The sequence below is a fragment of the Leucoraja erinacea genome, chromosome 36, assembly GCF_028641065.1.
Source record: "Leucoraja erinacea ecotype New England chromosome 36, Leri_hhj_1, whole genome shotgun sequence".
NCBI lineage: Eukaryota > Metazoa > Chordata > Chondrichthyes > Rajiformes > Rajidae > Leucoraja > Leucoraja erinaceus.
Genome location: NC_073412.1, coordinates 9919722 through 9940061, shown reverse-complemented (window position 1 = coordinate 9940061; position 20340 = coordinate 9919722). Strand labels below are relative to the sequence as shown.

General features: G+C 42.2%; 1 protein-coding gene across 1 annotated transcript in view; it reads left to right on the top strand.

Moving 5' to 3' along the window:
• Positions 1-793: 793 nt before the first annotated feature.
• Positions 794-20340, top strand: part of sin3aa (SIN3 transcription regulator family member Aa) — a 74910-nt gene continuing 55363 nt past the window's right edge. Inside the window, exon 1 of the mRNA XM_055662649.1 lies at positions 794-967. The gene's annotated coding sequence lies outside the window, so the exon portion shown is untranslated. The remainder of the gene's footprint in view (positions 968-20340) is intronic.

Here is a 20340-nt window from a genome sequence, read left to right as displayed (position 1 = left end):
ACAGCGCGGAAACTGGCCCTTCGGCCCACCGAGTCTGTGCTGACCAACCATCCCCGCATCCCCTAACACTATCCTACACACACTAGGGACAATTTACACCGATGCCAATTAACCTACAAACCTGTACGTCTTTAAAGTGTGGGAGGAAACCGGGGAATACCCACGCAGGGCACAGAAGGTGCAAAGACGGTTCGGTAGGGTACAGACGGCGCCCGAGGTCGGGATCGAACTCGGGTCCCCGGCGCTGCGAGGCGGAGGCGCTGTGAGTTGTGAGGAGGCTGCGCCACTGTGTGTGGGGGAAGGGGGCGGCTCCGCGCTCTTTTGTGGTTGGGGGAGGATAAAGGGGCGGGGCCCGGGCTGCCTGATTGACAGCGGGCTTCCCCAATCACTTGCTCGGAACCACCCCTAGCGCACCGTGGGCGGGTCTCTCAACGGCAGCCAATAGGCGTCGAGCAGGGGCGGGACATGTCTGCCAGGCACGGGGGGCGGGACCTCAAACCGCGACCAATAGGCGCGATGGATGGGCGGGACATCCGGTGGAGTGCAGCGGCCCCCTTGCGCCGCACCGGGGGCGGGGCTTCAGGCAGCGGCCAATGGGTGTTGAGGGAAGGCGGGACATCCGGTACCGGCGGCTGCCAATCACGTCGCTCGGGTGGGCGGGGCACGGTTGTCAGGTTACAGACGGTAGCCGGATGATGGACGTGGTCGCCGCCCAGTGGGGATGCGAGCCGCCGCCGGCCGGGGCCAATGGGGTGGCGAGGGGAGGGCGGGACTTCCTGCGCGGCGGCGCCGCCGGTGATTGACAGGCGGGGAGTGAGCGGACGGAACGGCGGCCTCGGTGCCGAGCTGTTTAGGTTTTTTTTACACCCCCCTCCCGGGCCCCGCTGGAGGGGGTTCGCGGGATTTCTCCGCCTGAGGGAAGGAGGGGCAGCGGGAGTCTGCATCTTTGGCGGGGGGCTCGGGAGCGGTGAGTGGAGGGGAGGCCTGCGCGGCTGAGGTGTTTGTGTGCCGGGCCGGGGGGGCGGCTCCGCGATGCCCGCTCCGTGTGTGTGTGTGTGAGGGAGCGAGCGAGCCCGCGGCCTGCACAACAATCGCCCCCCTCACCCCCGGCTCCGCATTCGGGCTGCGAAAGGCGCGGGCTGCGGATCCGTGGTCGGAGGGGAGGGGAGGGGAAGGTGGCCGGGCCGGGGTGGTGTGTGTGTGTGTGAAGGGAAACGTGCGGGGCGCATCGCGGCGGCCGATCGGTCGTGGCTTTGGAGGGGGGGCGGGGGCTGGCCGGCGATCGGTGGCGCCGGATTGCGCCTCCCCGAGCGGGAGGGAGGGAGGGAGGGCGGGCGGTGGGAGGAAGAGGGGAGGGAGATAGAAGGAAGGAGGAGAGAGAAGAGGGAGGGCCCGGGGAGGCGGGGTTATGAAGAAGATCAAGTCAAGCGAGGGGGTGCCTGAGGCGGGAGGCTGTTGTGGAAGCGAGGGGAGGGAGAGGGGGTCCGAACAAGCAGCCGAGCCGACGATCGGGGCCGTCGGGGGTGGGGGCATCCGGGGAGAGAAAGGGGCCGAGGGCCAGCGGGGATTGGCGCTGAGGGCGTCCGAGGAGGAGACTCGGGGCTGGGGCGGGGTTAGTGGATCCATGGGGAAAGTTGCTGTTCTGGACTGTGTTTGTGTGTGTGTTTGTGTGGACAGGGGAGGGATCAGGGAGGGGGTGGAGATTAGGGGGCTTGGCTTGGAGTGGCTCTAAGGGGCGGTAGAAGAGCAGGCATCGGGCATAATGGAGACTGTGGGGTGATCCCATTGCAAAAACATTCGGATTCAGCTGGAAATATTCGAATTCTGTGCCAGAAAAACAGACGTGCAGCGTGTCCGGCAATCCTTCTGTAGGAATGCTCCGTTAAAATGCTCTCCCCTGTTGAACTTTGCAAGTGCAGTGCAGGGAAGTCAGAGAAGAAACAAGCAACATTATTCGCGCTAAAGATCAATCCACCTTAGTGCAAGCGGTGGCATTTCCGGTAGTCCCGAGTTACACTGAACGCCGCGACCTGACATGATGCCTTGGGTGTTTGCAAACCAGCTGGGCATTGCAGTATGCTGACTTTCTTTTTGTATCAGACTACACCTAACCCTGTTAATTGTATGAAGAAATGGGTTATTTATTGGACGATAAAAACTACATTATTTCAGGTGGACGCGAAATATTTAGTTTCACAGTGCCCTTCATAATGTTTGGGACAAAGACTCATCATTTAATTATTTACCTCTACTCCACAATTTATGATTTGCATAGAACAAAAATCACATGTGGTTAAAGTGCACATTGTCAGATTTTAATAAAGGCCATTTTTTATACATTTTGGTTTCACCATGTAGAAGTTACAGCTGTGTTTATACATAGCCCCTCCCCATTTCAGGGCACCATAATGTTTGAGACACAGCAATGTCGTGTAAATGAAAGTAGTCATGTTTAGTATTTTGTGGAATATCTTTGCATGCAATGACTGCTTGAGGTCTGCGATTCATGGACATCACCACTTGCTGGGTGTCTTCTCTGGTGATGCTCTGGTATTGCAGCCATCTTTAGCTTATGCTTGTTTGGGGGGCTAGTCCCCTTCAGTTTTCTCTTCAGCATACAAAAGGCATGCTCAATTGGGTTCAGATCGGGTGATTGACTTAGCCACTCAAGAATTGACCATTTTTTAGTTTTGAAAAACTCTTTTGTTGCTTTAGAAATATGTTTGGGATCATTGTCTTGCTGTAGAATGAACCGCCAGCCAATGGGTTTTGAGGCATTTGTTTGAACTTGAGCAGATAGGATGTGCCTATACACTTCAGAATTCATTATGCTACGACCATCGGCAGTTGTATCATCATTGAAGATAAGTGAGCCAGTACCTTCAACAGCCATACATGCCCAGGCCATAACACCCCCAACACTGTGTTTCACAGTTGAGGTGGTATGCTTTGGATCTTGGGCAGTTCCCTCTCTCCTCCATACTTTGCTCTTGCCGTCACTCTGATATAAGTTAATCTTCATCTCATCTGTCCACAAGACTTTTTTCCAGAACCATAGTTGCTCTTTTAAGTACTTCTTGGCAAACTGTAACCTGGCCATCCTATTTTTGCCGGTAACCAGTGGTTTGCATCTTGCAGTGTAGCCTCTGTATTTCTTTTCATGAAGTCTTCGGCGGACAGTGGTCATTGACAAATCCACACCTGACTCCTGAAGTGTGTTTTTGATCTGTCGGACAGGCGTTTGTGGATTTTTCTTTATTATAGAGAGAATTCTTCTGTCATCAGCTGTGGAGGTCTTCCTTGGCCTGCCAGTCCCTTTGCGATTAGTAAGCTCACCAGTGCTCTCTTTCTTCTTAATGATGTTTGAAACAGTTGATTATGTAGAAACACTGCTATAATTTCTACATGGTGAAACTAAAATGTATAAAAATGGCCTTTATTAAAATCTGACAGCGCACTTTAACCACATGTGATTTTCTTTCTATTACAAATCTCAAATTGTGGAGTACAGCGGCAAATAAATAAATGATTGGTCTTTCGCGATTGTCTAGCGGTTATTGTTAAAATATGCGATTTGTTCATAAAGTAGTCCCGTTGTTCATGAAAACCCGTTGCCTATGTCAGCTGCCATATCCATACATTATGCAAGTTGCTTTGAAAGTTGATGGAATAAATATAGAGTGCAATTGTTGCAGACATTTATAAAAAATACTTCAGAAATTCTATCATGGAATTTAGGTGAATGCACAATGTTTAGGTAAGCATGAGTATTTATGTCAGAATTAATGTTATGAGGATGAGTGGGCAGTTATTCTGGGGCATAAATGAGAGGTATCTTGATACTGCAACAGAGAAACATAGAGGACAATTTAAGGTGCTGAAAATAATTTTCATGGATGAAGCCTTTCTATGAATTATTGAATAGCCCTGGTGTGTTGAGGGAGCTGGAGGGAAGAGGGTGAAGTTGTGGAATACCATTGGCAGCACTGGGATTCCAGGGTCAGATCATTGTTCTTGTCTGGGCGGGTCCAAAATAAGCCATGTGATATTTTTGGAGATTCATGATGGTGGTTGTATAGTAAGTTTAAATTCTAACTTATGTAGTGAAATGTGACTAAAGTTTGCTTACTATGTGTTGGACACCTTGTGAACGTTGTGGTTCTAGACTCTTACCATTCAGATTTATGATGTTGCTTGAGTTACTGATGTAGGTTCATTTCAGATTAGCTAAGTGCGATGTAGCTAACAACATTTGCTAGTGTTACATATGAATAATCAGATCTTGTTGAGTAGTTCAACATCCACATATATTTGTGTGGAAAATGAGAAGGTTCAAATTTTTAGTTGTATTATTAAATGATAAGTTTAAGTTATACAAATGAGTTATAAAATAGTTTATTTGGAGATCAATGCAAGGTATATAATTGATAACTATTTCTTCATAACTCCTCTTAACGTATTACATTGGAAATTGTAATGTGGTGCGATGGGCACAATAGGTTAAATGCTGCACACTTTGTATGAAATAAAACTCTGAGTTTTATTTCATACAAAAGAATATGTGATGGGGAAATGCATCACATAAAGTTTTAATAAATGGTTATTTACATGCAAATGAAATGCCAATGGAAGAAACAGACCCTAAAACAAATAATATTTGAATTTTATCAGACAGCTAGTGTGGCATGTAGTGAATTATTTGTACAAGTTGTAAATGCATGCCCAAAAAGCGTACTAAGACATTGATGCACAAAGATTTTCTCTTGAACGTGTTGTTGCTTTCTTACTCAATAGAGCGCCGCTGCAATGTTTCGTGTGATAACGTTAGAAGCATGTTTGAGAGTTTCACAGCCATTAACACAGATGTTTTCTGAATTAGATATTGTGCCTCAGACCTCTGAGCTTTATTTATTTTGCCTAAGACAAAGTGGAATTTAATTTTGATTAATTAGTGACAGGAGTGTTTTCTTTAACCTTATTTTATGTGCGCCGCACGACTTATTGATTCACCAAACGAGAAACCATGATAGTGTGCATAAACATTATCTAAGCGATTATTTTTGTGTTATTTGGCAGGATGTTCATATAGAGAAACGCAAGTTTCTGCTTTTTCAGTCAGGCACTATTTTATTTCTAAATATTATCAGTTAAGCTCTAAAAGTAAGTGCTTTACAAAGGTAACCTCTGTTAAAAACCATGGAGCATTTGCATTCCCCACATGCCCAAATGTCATGATTGATAACCAAATAAGTGTGGCTTATTCTTTTCTTTTGATTTTTTTCCCCACATGTTTTCACAAAGAATATTCAGTGCATCCCACAGCGAAAACATATTTGTCCATTCATTATAAACTGAACTCCCCAAGTCTTAATTTGTGGCGCTACCCTTGTCCGTGGTGTTGTTGTGAATTGTGCTGATTTACATCTAATGGATCTTTTTGAGATCTTACAAAGGAGCCAAAGGAATGATCTTTTAAGTTTCTTGGGCTAATGATAGTTACCTGCTGAAACCTGGTTATTTTACTGTAAAGCGCCCTGACCTTTGATGTTTTGTTATGTGGTCAGCAATGTGAAAATTAGATGGAAGTGACTCAACTGCGGCAAGTGCAAGCTCATTTAAATAATTTGTTGTGACTGTTGAGGAAAGTAGCAGTGGGTGGAGTCTATTCCACAGATTAAATTCCACACCTCCACGTGTGGTGCTACTAGAGCAAAGTTTTCTTGTCTGCCCGAATGCTGCGGCTTTGTCTGACTGAATTGCTGCTTCAGACTTGAATTTCAGCTTTAAGCAGCAACGACCAATTGGAAATTAGGCAAAGCATTGTGGGAATTGTAGTTTTATTTCCTCTTGTGAACTATTGATAGTATGTTTAAGAAAGAACTGCAGATGCTGGAAAAATGGAAGGTAGACAAAAAATGCTGGAGAAACTCAGTGTGTGAGGCAGCATCTATGGAGAGAAGGAATTGACAAAGTTTCGGGTTGAGACCTTTCTTCAGACTGAATAGTATGTGGCAGCTTTTCTGATTTTTGTTTAGTTATAGGTGAGTGTGGCAATAGTGATACTGCATTTAGTCTCGTACTGTCTGTATTTACTGGTAAATGAGAGCAAACCATCTTTTAAAAGAACTATTACTACATTACTTCAATCTCAATTGCTAGGCTTTTGTATCTGAATTAGAATGGGGGTGGCACAGTGCAGCAACGGTAGAGCTGCTGCCTCACAGCGCCAGAGACCCAGGTTTGACCCTGACTTAGGTGGAGTTTGCGCATTCTCCCCGCACCTGCGTGAATTTTCTCCGGGTGCTCCAGTTTTGTCTCACATTCCAAAGACGTACAGGTTTGTAGGTTAATTGGCCTCTGTAAATTGCCCCTAGTGTGTAGGATATGAAAGTTGGATGACATAGACCTAAAGTACGGGTGATTGATGGCCTGTGTGGGCTCAGTGGGCTGGAGGACCTGTTTCCATGTTGTATCTCTGAACTGAACTAAGAATGCACTTCACTTATGAGATTTGAGCATACAAATCTAAACTGTCTATTTAGTTCAGTATTAGAGAATCCTGCAACGTCTTTCACATGTGATGTTAAACTGGGCCTCTGTCCATTCAAATGATCACATAGCACAATTTCAAAGAAGAACATGGATGGTGTGGCAGTTGGCAATGTCAATGTATATAACTGAGCAGATTATCTGTTTGTTGTGGCTCAGCTGATTTTGGGATGTTACAGTGGGCAAATTGACTCCCATATCCATTGCTACCACAATGATTCCACATCTGAAGCATTTAATTGAGTGTAAGGAGCTTTGAGAAGTCCTGCTTTCATGAAAGGTGCTTTTCAAATGCAAGCTTTCCACCTTCCTTATTTTATCAAGTCTTCTTGTCAAATTCACAAAACTATTAAAGTGGACAAGCATTCCTGAAAATGGATCAGATGATTAATATTGTTTTGGAATGGTAAACGTGTGGCAAATATATCAATTGTCACTGCTCTGAAATCTATTCATTATTCCATTCTTGTAATTATTTTTGAAATTGGTGAAAACGTTCTCACTATCCTTGATTATTGTTCATCATACTTTTAAAGTTGTTTTCTCCTACATTCTGACGTGTATTGTTTGAGTATGATCATCTTTCTATCTTATTCATAGAATTCGACAATCTTAAGACCATTTTCTCCTACTTATAAATGACCACAAATCCACAATTCAAACAGTGCTTTCACATTTATGGCCATGATAATCGCCTGGACACAAGCTGATTTGGTTTGATTATATTGACTTCTTCAATTATACAGTACAGGTGCACAACCTTTTATCCGGAGTTCCGGAAACCGAAAAACTCCGAAAACCGGCCATTTTTTCCAGGATGTCGTCTGTACACCAAAGCTCGCGTTTGGCGCCAAACTTGAACCGAAACGACCCACGGTCAACCCAGGTCTGTACTACTGTAGCGGCTGCCTCCTCCCCGGAGACCGTGGAGACACTAAATCATTGCTTAAATGTTAGTCAGTTAGTTTGGAGGGCTTTTATGTGAAGGGAGGGAGGGGGGGGGAAGGGGTAAACTTTAATTCTTAGTCCCCTACCTGGTCGGAGAGGCGGGGAGCGGTCAATGCCTTTCCGGGTTGCCGTGCAGTAAGCTCCGCAGCGCTGCGGCCGCCAACTCCCAGCTGGGGCTGCGGTCGTCCGGCCGCGGGCGGCGCCGGTTGTAGCTCCGACCCCGGCAACTCTACCCCTGGCTGCGAGGCGCTCCAAATCCACCGCCGCCCGCGGCCGGACGCCCGCGGCCCCAGCTCCGCGAATGTTCGGAGTTGGCGGCGTCGCAGCGCTGGGATACCAGCGGGGAGCGGGCAATGCCTTACCAGGTCGCTGTGCGGTAAGCTCCGGAGCGCTGTGGCCGCCGACTCCCAACATTCGCGGAGCTGGGGCTGCGGGCGTCCGGCCGCGGGCGGCGCTGGATTTGGAGCGTCTCGCCGCCAGGGGTAGAGTTGCCGGGGTCGGAGCTCCAACCGGCGCCGCCCGCGGCCGGACAGAGCCCCCAGCTCCGCGATGTTGGGAGTCGCCGACCAGGTAGGGGACTAAGAATTAAAGTTTCCCCCTTCACCCCCCACCACCACCACATAAAATCCCTCCAAACTAACTGACTAACATTTATGCAATGATTCCCCGGTCTCCGGGGAGGAGGCAGCCGCTCCAGACTTTTCAAGCCGCCCGCGCAACCTACGCTAAAAATCTTCCATTCTGAAATCCGAAAATGTCCGAAATCCGACAAGTGTCTGATCCCAAGGCTTTCGGATAAAAGGATGTGCACCTGTAGTTTTCTTTCCCCTCTGTGACGCCTGTTTGGTCGTGAGTAGTCGCCCAAAGAGTCGTACCGTTTCTGGTCGCAGCTGGATTTTCAACATTTTTTAATTTTTCGGCGACCTGCTGCGACTGACGGGTGCCGGCAAGTCACCGAAATAAAGTTTGGTAAGTGGGACAGGCCCTTTATTCATTCTCAAATTGATAGTGTTGCTTCTCCCTATATTGCTGAATGCCAGACAAACTCCTGATCTATGCTTTAAAAAAAAGACACAAACTTTCTGGAACTGCAGATGCTTGTTTGCAAAAGAAAGGTTAAAAGTACTGGAGTAACTCAGCGGCTCAGGCAGCATCCGTGGAGAACGTGGATTAGTGACGTTTCACGTTGGGTCCCTTCTTCAAACTGAAACCCTTCACTCAGCCTGATTTATGCTTTCGGGGGCTGAAATCATCGTTTCATTGTTGTTTGCTTGGATCTCAGTTTAGCAGAGCAGCAGTTAAAAAGATATTTTAAAGCACAAATACCAAAGGCTTGTGTGTTAAAAGGGCTCTATTTTGAGGAAAATTTAATGACAGAAACATCTAAAGCTGTTCCAAATTATTTGAAAGTAATCTCATTTTAGTTTTTGTTGAAATTATGTTGCTTTTGTTCTAAACATGTGGTTTGCTTTGCATGACAGACATAGAGAATTGTATTACTTGACAAAGTTGTACTTTTAAAATATGAATAAAAAGCATTTGTTTAAAAAAAATATAACAATAGAATAATAATATTGCTGTCAGAATTGCCTCCACTGAGAATTTAAAAAAACCCAGTAGTTTAGGAAGCTACACCGTCCTTTCTGAATAGTTGGAAGATAGGATTGAAGATAAAATACATTTATTCAAATATAAACATGTCATGGCACGGTATGGCATGATGAAGAATGGATCAGATGTTTACATTTTGTTGGAATATGTGTCCAGAATATGCCAGAAAAGCTATGCTGTTTGAAAGCCCAGGAAGCTGTGAAACCATATAATTGGAGAGGAAGAGAAGGAGGCTTTGAAGGTGAAGAAACTACAAGAAAAATACTGTAATTTAATTACCTGGACAAGCATTCTAGTTAGTGTGCACATTTGATGAAATTGCTTTGGTAAATCTGCTCTGCTGAGGTTCGAGGTACAACAATCAAATTCAAGAGTGAAACTCCTTCAATATAATCTTATTACATTTGGGATAGAAAATGTTTTGAACTCTGTTTCATGTTGTAAAGTTCCCCTCCGACTTCCAGTACACATCACCCCATCACACAGTCTCTTGTCTGTGTGTGTATTGATTTCAAAATCCCATTCATAGGAACTTCCATGGTTTTGCTCTAGCCAACATCTGACTCTTGCTTTGGAACTGGTTTGCGTTGTCCCGTCTGAAGACTGGTCTGCTGGGTCGTTTTCCCTTTTCCTGTTTTTTTTTCGTTCTCTGGAGAACTTGCAGTTGTACATGGTAATGTTGAGGTGTACACTTCTCTTCTTCAGAAGAGTACTGGATAGTTTTAATTTGTGAATGTGCTTCCTTACAATCCAATTTAGCAGGTCATGTGAACTGTTTCATAATATGTAACATACTTTATTAATGGAAATTAGAGTTGGTTCTACTTGCTCTTTAAAAGTTTCAATCTCTGAAACAGTGTTGATTTAGTCAATTTGTTGGCACTGTAGTCCTTGACAGCGTCCTCTGTAGACTATGCTCAAGGACATAAGTATGCAATCTAAATTGAGACATAAATATACTTCAAGGAGAGAGGTAAGTTGTGGGGGTATTTTTTATGAATTGAGCCATTAAACTGAGGATATTATTAAAATTGTATTCTCCCAATATTGGATGCTTCACGTAAAGCTAATGCATCATTTACCTTTATTGTTGCTATTTGCATCCACCAACTGGGTGAAATACCTAATCACACAATAAAATGTTTATGATGTGCTTTATTGTCATAAATGATAGGAGCAGAATTAGGCCATTCGGCCCATGAAGTCTACTCCGCCATTCAATTAAGGCTGATATATCTCTCCTCCTAACCCCATTCTCCTGCCTTCTCCTCATAAGCCCTGACACCCGTACTAATCAAGAATCTATCTCTACCTTAAAAATATATATTGACCTGACCTCCACAGCCTTCTGTGGCACAGATTCACCACCCTCTGACTTAAGAAATTCCTCCTTATCTCCTTCCTACAATTTTGTACAATTTTGGTCGCCCAATTATAGGAAGGATGTCAACAAAATAGAGAGAGTACAAAGTAGATTTACTAGAATGTTGCCTGGGTTTCAACAACTAAGTTACAGAGAAAGGTTGAATAAGTTACGTCTTTATTCTCTGGAGCGCAGAAGGTTAAGGGGGGACTTGATAGAGGTCTTTAAAATGATGAGAGGGATAGACAGAGTTGATGTGGACAAGCTTTTCCCTTTGAGAATAGGGAAGATTCAAACAAGAGGACATGACTTCAGAATTAAGGGACGGATGTTTAGGGGTAACATGAGGGGAAACTTCTTTACTCGGAGAGTGGTAGCGGTGTGGAATGAGCTTCCAGTGGAAGTGGTGGATGCAGGTTCGTTGGTATCATTTAAAAATAAATTGGATAGGCATATGGGTGAGAAGGGAATGGAGGGTTATGGTATGAGTGCAGGCAGGTGGGACTAAGGGAAAATAATTGTTCGGCACGGACTTGTAGGGCCGAGATGGCCTGTTTCCGTGCTGATTGTTATATAGTTATATGTTATAAAGGAACGTCCTTTAATTCTGAGACTATGCCCTCTAGTCCTAGACTCTCCCACTAGTGGAAACACCCTCTCCACATCCATTCTATCCAAGCCTTTCATTATTTGGTATGTTTTAATGAAGTACCCCCTCATTCCTCTAAGTGAGTGCAGGCCCAGTGCCATCAAATGCTTATTGTATGTTAACTTGCTCATTCCTGGGATCATTCTTTTAAATCTCTTCTAGACCCTTTCGAGGGCCAGCACATCCTTCCTCAGATATGGTGCCCAGAATTGCTCACAGTACTCCAAATGTGTCTGACCAGTGGTTTATAGGGCCTCAGGATTACAAACCTGTTTTTGTATTCTAGCCCTTTTGAAATTAATGCGTTTGCCTTCTTTACTACCGGTCGACTTGCAGATTAACTTGTTGGTTAACAGTCGCAAAGTCCCTTTGCCCCTCCGATTTCTGGATTCTCTCCCCATTTAGAAAATGCCTTTATTCCTGCCACCAAAGTACATGACTCCACACTTTGCTACACTATATTCCATTTGCCACTTCTCTGCCCACTCTCCCAACCTGTCCCAGTCCTTCCGCAGTGTACCTGCCCCACCACCTATTTCCGTATCATCCGCAAACTCGTCACAAAACCTTCAATCCCCTCAACCAAATCATTAATATACAACGTGTGGAGTAGCAGCCCCAGCACCGACCCCTGTGGAACTCCGCTAGTCACTGGATGCCAACCAGAAAAAATTGTATTGTACAGTCATGAGAATTTCATTGTTTTTATCTCCTTTCTCTCAGAATGGCTGAATTTATTTTACTCGGTACATGTGACAATAAACTAAACTAAAGATTAAGTAATGCTGTTTCCATGCCAGGCTATTTTTGAAAGCCTAGATCTTAGATTGAACCATGGTTTGTGTTTCTGGTACTATAACATCAGATATATTTTGTTGAAAGAGTCACTGGGGAAGCATTACTTTTGGTGCCATTTAGTGAAGAATTCTATAAAGCATTGTGACCTAAGTTGTGGGGTGATATGTGACCTGAGACATCTGGCCTTGAAATGAGTGAGGAAAACCCATGCACAGAACATACATTGCAGACATTACTTTGGAGACGTGATTATTATTTCACTTTGGTGTCACACGGAACCATTTAGCTAATTCCTGAGATTTATTTTTGGTTGTGAGAAGTTCCCACGTATGACTGCATGTGACTATGGCCCCTCATTTAAGATTCTCCCTCTAATGAAAATAACTCAACATCTATCCTTCATGCCTCCTCAGGATCAAATCGTTCAATAAGATCACCATTCCTTTTTTCTAAACCTCCAAGGAATACAGATCTAATAGAGACTTTTTTGTTAGAATGAAAGTAGAGCAAAAAGCAAGCTGCTGGAGGAACTCAGCTGGTCAGGCAGCATCAATGGGGAGGGGATCCTTATTCAGATTGATGGAGTGGGAGAGGGGAAGCTGATAAAGACTGAATCTATGAAAAGGAGGAAAGTCAGAGTGAATGTCTCTGTTTTAGCAATTTCTAGATTCACCAGTCAATAAACTGAGCATGATTCTGCAGTTCTTATAGACAAGGCCCAAGGAAAGAAAGTTTTACCATTTTATAAATTAAAAATGTTCTTATTATCATTCAAGATTGGAGGCAGGGTGGTTTGTATATAATCTAATTATAGTCTTCTTAATATTCCTTTAAAAAATTGAGTATTTTATACACCATAATTTTTAATTTAACTTTAATTATTAACAGGGAATTACTTTGAAAGTTCATTTGAGACTGAATGCTGATGATTCCAACAGGAGTAGTGCCTGCAGAGATTTCTAAGCTCTGGTCGTGGATGGAAAGTCTACAGTATTTAGCCAGGAGTATTTTGCCATTTAAGCCCCTCAGGGTTTGTTCATGTTCATTAACTTCATTTATAGATGCTTAATTCCGTTCAGTAATGTTATTAACGCATGCTGCTTAACATAAAGTTGGCAAATGAATAGAAAATGAGAAATCAGTGAAGTGATTTCTAGCTCTTGTAACTAAATCAAAAGGAACCATGTCCAATGACACTTCCTCATTAGTTCTGTGTGATGTGCTGTGATAAAATAGATTGTATGTCCCGCTGATGCTATTGTGTCAAGTGTTCATTACCCTGCAGCAATATTTAGCTTGTCTTCGTGCGGCAGGTCATGGTGGGATCCATTAACATTGGCACATGTTGGGCTCTTCTGCATGTACAAAAGTGACAGAATCTGTAACTATTGTACTTTGTTACTTGGTAGATATGCCAGGTAGTTATATTGGTCAGTATGTTTTAGGAAAACAATTAGCAAAATCTGCTTCTCTATTGTTGAGCATCAAATGATTTTTGATTAATAATCTGAAGATAGATATCTGTTTTATATGTAGATTTGCCTTGCACTAACAATACAGATATATCTACAACAATTAAAATAGACTGCCTCCACTAATACAAAAACTGTTTATGACATTTTCATTTTTTGCTTCGAAGATAGTTGCAAAAAAACCAAAAAAACATTCACTGGCTTTCAAGCTTTTAAAATTAACCCCCCCCCCCCCTAGATTTCTAATTTATTTGATCTTGTTTATTGTCGTGTGGTTTTCTTTGATGATGGGAAGCTTTGGGAGGTAATCTGATCTTTCTGTTAAACTGCAAATCAAATAATAATTGAATGATCACTAGGTTTTGGATACCATTTAGTAGCGATTTTTTTGTTTTTCACATACTGTTGTAGTTTACATTGCCATAAAAAGGAACTATAAGCAATTGCCTAATTTCTGTGCCAATTGGATTGAAAGGTAGTTTGAATCCTTGGTTAGATCACATAGAGGAAATAGAATGAACATTTAAGGTCATGTTGCAGGGATGAAAAAACATCAAAAGAGTTGCAAAAGAGGAGTCACAACATTGAATACAGAACTGATGGGTTATTGTTCTCAGGAAATATCAAAGAAGTTGGGACATTTGGGAAAGAAAAGTCTGGGATAATGAGCCAGCAGAGGTGTTGAACATTCTGAAGAGGGTTGATAGAATATTGTTGGGAAGTCCACTGCTAGTGTATGTGTAATAAAAAATGATCTGTTGGAGTTAGCTGAAGAAGATGGGGTGGAGCATTATGTGCAGCATAAATATCACCAATCTTTTGGGTTGAATGCTTGGTTAAATGCTGTCTGTTCTGTGTGATTTGTCTGTTTTGCCTCAGTTCGCAGTCCAATTTCCTTGGTCTTTAATTGATAGGATATTTATGAAGGCTATATTGTCATTGGAAGCAGTAATCAATTCATCATCATCGGCGGTCACTCGAAACGAGTATGACTGTCCTCCTCTCCATAGATATATGATAAAAGGCTACGGGGTGATCCAATTATGGTGTATAAAATCATGAATTCATAGGGTGAATACACAGTCTTTTGCCAAGGGTAGGGACATCAACAACCAAAGGGCATGTGTTTAAGGTGAAAGAGGAAAGATTTAATAGGAGTTGCCTGAGGGGCAACTTTTCACTAAGGGGTGTAGGAACGAGCTGCTCGAGGACGTAGTTGAGGCAGGTACAAAAGCAACATTTAAAAAACATGGATAGGAAATATTTAGAGGGATGTGGACCAAATGTGAGCATATGCGACTACCTTAGATGAAGTATCTTGGTTGGTAAGGACGAATTGGGCTAAACAGCCTGTTTCCGTGCTGTATGACTATAACTAAAGAAAATATTTGCTGTACGACTCTATATCTAATGGAAATATTTGGATAATTTTGTTTACAGGTTAATGAATTGTGATCTGTTGCATATTGGAGAGTTGTAGACAAAATGAAAGCATTAAAATTGCTCTATATTACAATAAATGGATTAGTTTGTGTATAAATACGAAGAGGGCTCATTTTGTTTTAGCTGATGACATTACTTATGGCACTTTGCATCCTTTGCAACAGGAATTAATGTGACTCGGTACTAAGTTGGACTATTGGAGCCACTCTTTAGCAGGAGAACCACGTGTAATTTCATTAGTAGTTTATAATTCATCTTTTTCCTATAACAAAATAAATAATGCACAAAGTTACTCATTATAACACAATTAGACCAAAGACCCAGAGACAAAGAAAGGAATATTCTGAAGAAGGGTCCTGACCCGAAACGTCACCTCTTCCTTTTCTCCATGTATGCTGTCTGACACGCTGAGTTACTACAACTTTTTGTGTCTATCCAAGGAATATTCTTTGGACTTTTAGCATCATAGTAGGAAGTTGAGGCAGAAGTAAACCTTTAAAACATTTGATGTTGAACTCTGGTTATGTGAGGGTTACAAAAACTGTTAAGGAATGGCCAATATGTTGATTATCCCGCTGAGTGTGGGCTTGAGAGGCTAGGTGGCCTATTCCTATTTCCCTGTGTAAGTGTTAAAATCCTGGCTGTATCACAATAAGGCATTCGTGTTGAGTACCTTATGGCTAGAAAATGTATCTTGAGCCCTTAACATTGTGTCCACAAGCTATACAGTGTTCTCCCACAATAAGTGGACAATGTTACAAAAGTTAAGCCACTTTGACTTTCCACTGTAGTCAAGAGCATGTGAAGTATCCTTGATTTTGGTCAAGATGCAGATGGTGATATCAGCCTTCCAACAAGATGGTATTCCTGATTGGACAACAGAAGCTCCTCTGAAGGCAATTGTAGTTTACCTGCATGAGGCATGATAATGGATTGATGCCTAAGAGGAATTGTAACCACAGTACGCTGTGTGGGAGAGGCTGCAGGTCAGAAGCATATGCACTGTCTTTTCACGGTTTAATTTGGGCAGGTACATCAATAGGAAAGGTTTGGAGGGGTATTGGTCAAACCGAGACAAATGGGACAATTGTAGATGGTCATCTTGGTCGGCATGAAGGACCTGTTTCTATGCTGCGTGATTGTGGATATGCTGATTTAGCCCCATTTACACTAGTTCCACTTGCCCACGTTTGGCCCAATTCCTTCTAAATATTTCCTATACATATCCAAATGCCTTTTAAATGTTATAGTACCTGCCTCAACTACCTCCTCTGGCAGTTTGTTCCATATATCTGTACCCATCACTAGGTAAAACAAAGTTGCCCCTCAGGTTCCTATTAAATCCTTCCCATCTGCCCTTCAACCTGTATCCTCTGGTTCTTGATTTCCCTACACTGGGTACAAGATTCCGTGCCTTCACTCAATTTATTCCGCTCATGATCTTATACACCTCGATAAGATCAGTTCTCAGCCTCCTGCGTTCCAATGAATAAAGACCTAGCCAGCCCAACCTCTCCCTAAAGCTCAGGCCCTCAACTCCTGGCAATATTCTCGCATATCTTCACTGCGCTCTTTCCAGCTTAACAACATCCTTCTGATAGCAGGGTGACCAAACCACCCATTATCTTACTGTGAGCCTCTGCATCTTCCAGTGTATCTTGCAGTGGGTGATTGAGTCAACATGGCAGCTTGATAAAAACTTAGTTGAAGGCTGACGATACCTTTCCTGTAAATGAAATCTCTTCACCTCTTGTCCCATTCCGATCATTGCAGGGACTGGGGTTTATCACCAAATTATACATGGGTATGTTTGCTTACCATCGCCATCAGTTTTTCTTCCTGTCAGCCCTTTCATTCTTGGTTTCTTGGTCCTCCAAAATATTCCAAATGGAATTTAAACTGGAGGTGGTGAAGGGAAGGCTTAAACCAGAAAGGGTTATTGGGAAGAAAGAGCTACTTTAAATTTAGTTGCATCTGGTTGGGTAACTATAGTAGGGTGGAGATTATTCCATGCTTTAATTGTGTGGGGGAAGAACGAATTGCTGTACACATCTGTCTTTGTAGCTGGGATCACAAATTGGATCGAATGCCCTCGTCTGCTCCTAATTGGTTTGGGTTTGGTGTAGGTCTTGTAATCTATGTCGAGCTGACCATTTAACATTTTGTAAAAACAGGTCAAACGGTGAGCTTCACGTCTGTCTTGGAGAGGGTTCCACCCCAGAGAATTCAGAAGTTTGGTGACACTCGCTTCTCTCTCATAGGTGTTAGTAACAAATCGAGCTGCCTGTCTTTGGACACGTTCGATGGAAGAAATGTTTTTATTTGTGTATGGGTCCAATGCTGCAACTGCGTAGTCCAAATGAGGTCTAACGAGGGTGAAGTATAGCTTCTCCTTGACAGAAGTTGAACAATGATGAAAGTTGCGCCTCAGGAAGTTTAGGACACCTGTTGCTTTCACCGTTGCATGATGAGTCTGACCATTCCAATGCAGATCATTCTGCAATTTGATGCCAAGATACTTGGTTTGTTTGGATTCTTCAAGGGTGGCACCAAGTATATTGTAAGATGTTTCGCCTGGATTCCTCTTTCTGGTGACACGCATAGTTTCACATTTGGGAGGGTTGATTTTATAATTCACTCCTATGACAAATTAATCAAGTCTTACCATTCTAAGCTTATCATCAAAACTTGGATGTAATTTTAAACACAATTCTGTTCATCCCGCACCACAGTGCTTGCTGACCTTAAGTGGCTCTTCACGATTCTCCCCCTTGGCCGATTATTTCTTCAAGTGCCCTGAGCTCTGGAATTTCTTTCCAAAGTTCCTCTGCTTCTCTACATCCTTTTTACCTTAAAACGTGCCACCTTTTGTTTTGGTTATTATCATTTGTCGGGCAGGTATGGTTTGATAATGCTGCTCTGGAACCATCTTGAGATGTTTTATCGTGTTATGGGCACTATATTGATATATTAACATTGTTCAGACAAGATGACATGGTCTAGGACGTCAGATATGAGTGCAAGTACAGTGTAGGAGATTATTTGACGTGGAGGTAAAGGGCCATGGGAATAGGAAGCAAGTGCAAATATAGTTTGGTTCCAATTTAAAATTCATATATATTTTGACCTTTACTCGAACAATAGCCTCTTGTAATTTTGCAAAGATTATGTTGTTTAGAGTAGGACTGGTATTGTACCGGAGGGCTGAGATTAAATTGGGCAAAATTTAAAAAAGATTTGCGTAATTTTTTATCATTGTCTTTGTAATACCTATTTTACCCAAAGTCTGGAACTACTGTTCTTTGTAATGGTAGTTCATGTGGCTGTATTCATAATAAATCTGGTATGGAAAAGATTCAAAGAAAAGTGTTTCTAGTTGCTCTTAAATTTGTCGTTCTAGTAAACAAAAGCTCAACATTGATCTGTAGTTTTGAGGAGGAAGTGTACCAGAGATGGTAACCAATGTGCAACGAGAGTTCATTCAGAGCGGTATAATCTTTGTTACACAATGGTTTACAAGAATATGTAAATATTTATCGAGCCAAGCTACTTGATAGTGTGTGTTAAAAGGATATTATATCATTCGCAAGACAATAATTATGGGATGAGCTGTTGCACTATGCATCTTGCACTAACTATTCAGTATTAGTTGGCATCTGAGGTAGTTACTGAGCAAGTGTCATCAAGTCTTAAAGGAACTCTCATGTTATCTTTGTCTTCTGTTCTTTGTGAAATGAGATGTGAAATTATGAAATAATAAATATTTCTGCTATGTATTTTGGTCTTTACTAGCCTCATTGGTGACCCTCGGACTATCTTTGATCGGACTTTGCTGGCTTTACCTTGCACTAAATGTTATTCCCTTAACGTGTATCTATACGCTGTAAATAGCTCGATTGTAATCGTGTATTGTCTTTTCACTGACTGGATGGCATGCAACAAAAGCTTTTCACTGTGTCTCAGTTAATGTGACAATAAACTAAACTCAACATAACTAATTGCTGACTGATAACAATTCAAATCAATTCATTATAAAATACATTACTGGATACCTGGGGTAGACAAAAATGCTGGAGAAACTCAGTGAATGAGGCAGCATCTATGGAGCGAAGGAAATAGGCAATGTTTCGGGTTGAGACCCTTCTTCAGACCCTTCTCCTGGATACCTGAATTTGTCTTCAGATCTAAATGTTTAGAAATATCATTTTCTTAAGAATGGCTTTCACAGTATAGTCCATATATTTTTCAGTGAGGTATTCAGTCTGTTGTGAGGTGGATGGAAGTACCCAGGGAGGGTTAACTGGTAACTTCCCGATAGTGGATCCCCTACTAGATTGACTACTTTCCCTGCAGGTAACTGCAGATACCAGTCTGTGAGTTTTCCTTGTGACAGAAGCGCGCTTTATGTTTGATGGTCACCCATCGACTACAATTGTTGGTACGAGTCTTTATCTCATTTCTAAGCCATTCTGGATTTTTTTTGTCTCCTAACCAGTTTAAAATGTGCTAATGCTAAAATACTATCTTCAAAGTTCCAAGATTTCAAGTAATGATACTGAATGACTACTACTGAAATGACCATTGAATTTTGATGCTTTCCAATTTTAAATTAAGTTCAAGTACAACAAATAAACAATTGTTACCTTTTTTATGGATTTGAAAATTCAGTTTCAAAAAGCGACTTTTCTGCTTCGATCTAGAATATAGTTAGTCTTTTACTGAAATGATGACTAAGTGCATTGTATGTGGGAGAACAGTGACTATAGAATTAGTGGGTCAACTGTGTTGTTGGCCTATCCATACAGCTTGATTACATTAGCAGTTTTCCATAAATAAGAGTAATACTCTTTTCCAAGAGCAGACTATTTCAGGAAATAAATAACGTGCTGGTCTGCAAGTGTGAAAGTTTATATTTAACTCATCTTTAATGATTTTGTTCAAGAAGAAGTTTTCACCCAGAAGTTTTAGCATTCTGGTATTATGTTATAGCTTCATGATGAATTGTGTTTTCTTGAAGTACAAGTGAAGCACTTTAAATATTAAATTTGTCTTACCAGATATGATTAAAAAATAATACTTTTATGACTGAAGATAGACACAAAATGCTGGAGTAACTCAGCGAGACAGACAGCATCTCTGGATAGAAGGAATGGGTGACGTTTCGGGTTGAGACCTTTCTTCAGACTGGTCTCGACCCGAAACGTCAACCATTCCTTCTATCCAGAGATGCTGCCTGTCCCGCTGAGTTACTCCAGCATTTTGTGTTTATCTTCGGTGTAAACCAGCATCTGCAGTTCTTTCTTACACATAAGAAATAAGGCACAGTTTGAGTAGAGCAAGCATTAAAAGTAAGAATATACATTAGAGTGCATTGATTAAACAGTATAAAAATACGAATAGAATGATGGATGTCAATTGTACTTAGTTATGTGCAGGTAGACAGACTCACATTTGTCAAGTTGGAAGGTGTTCAGGCAATCTATCACTTTCAATTTAGTCGGAGTTTA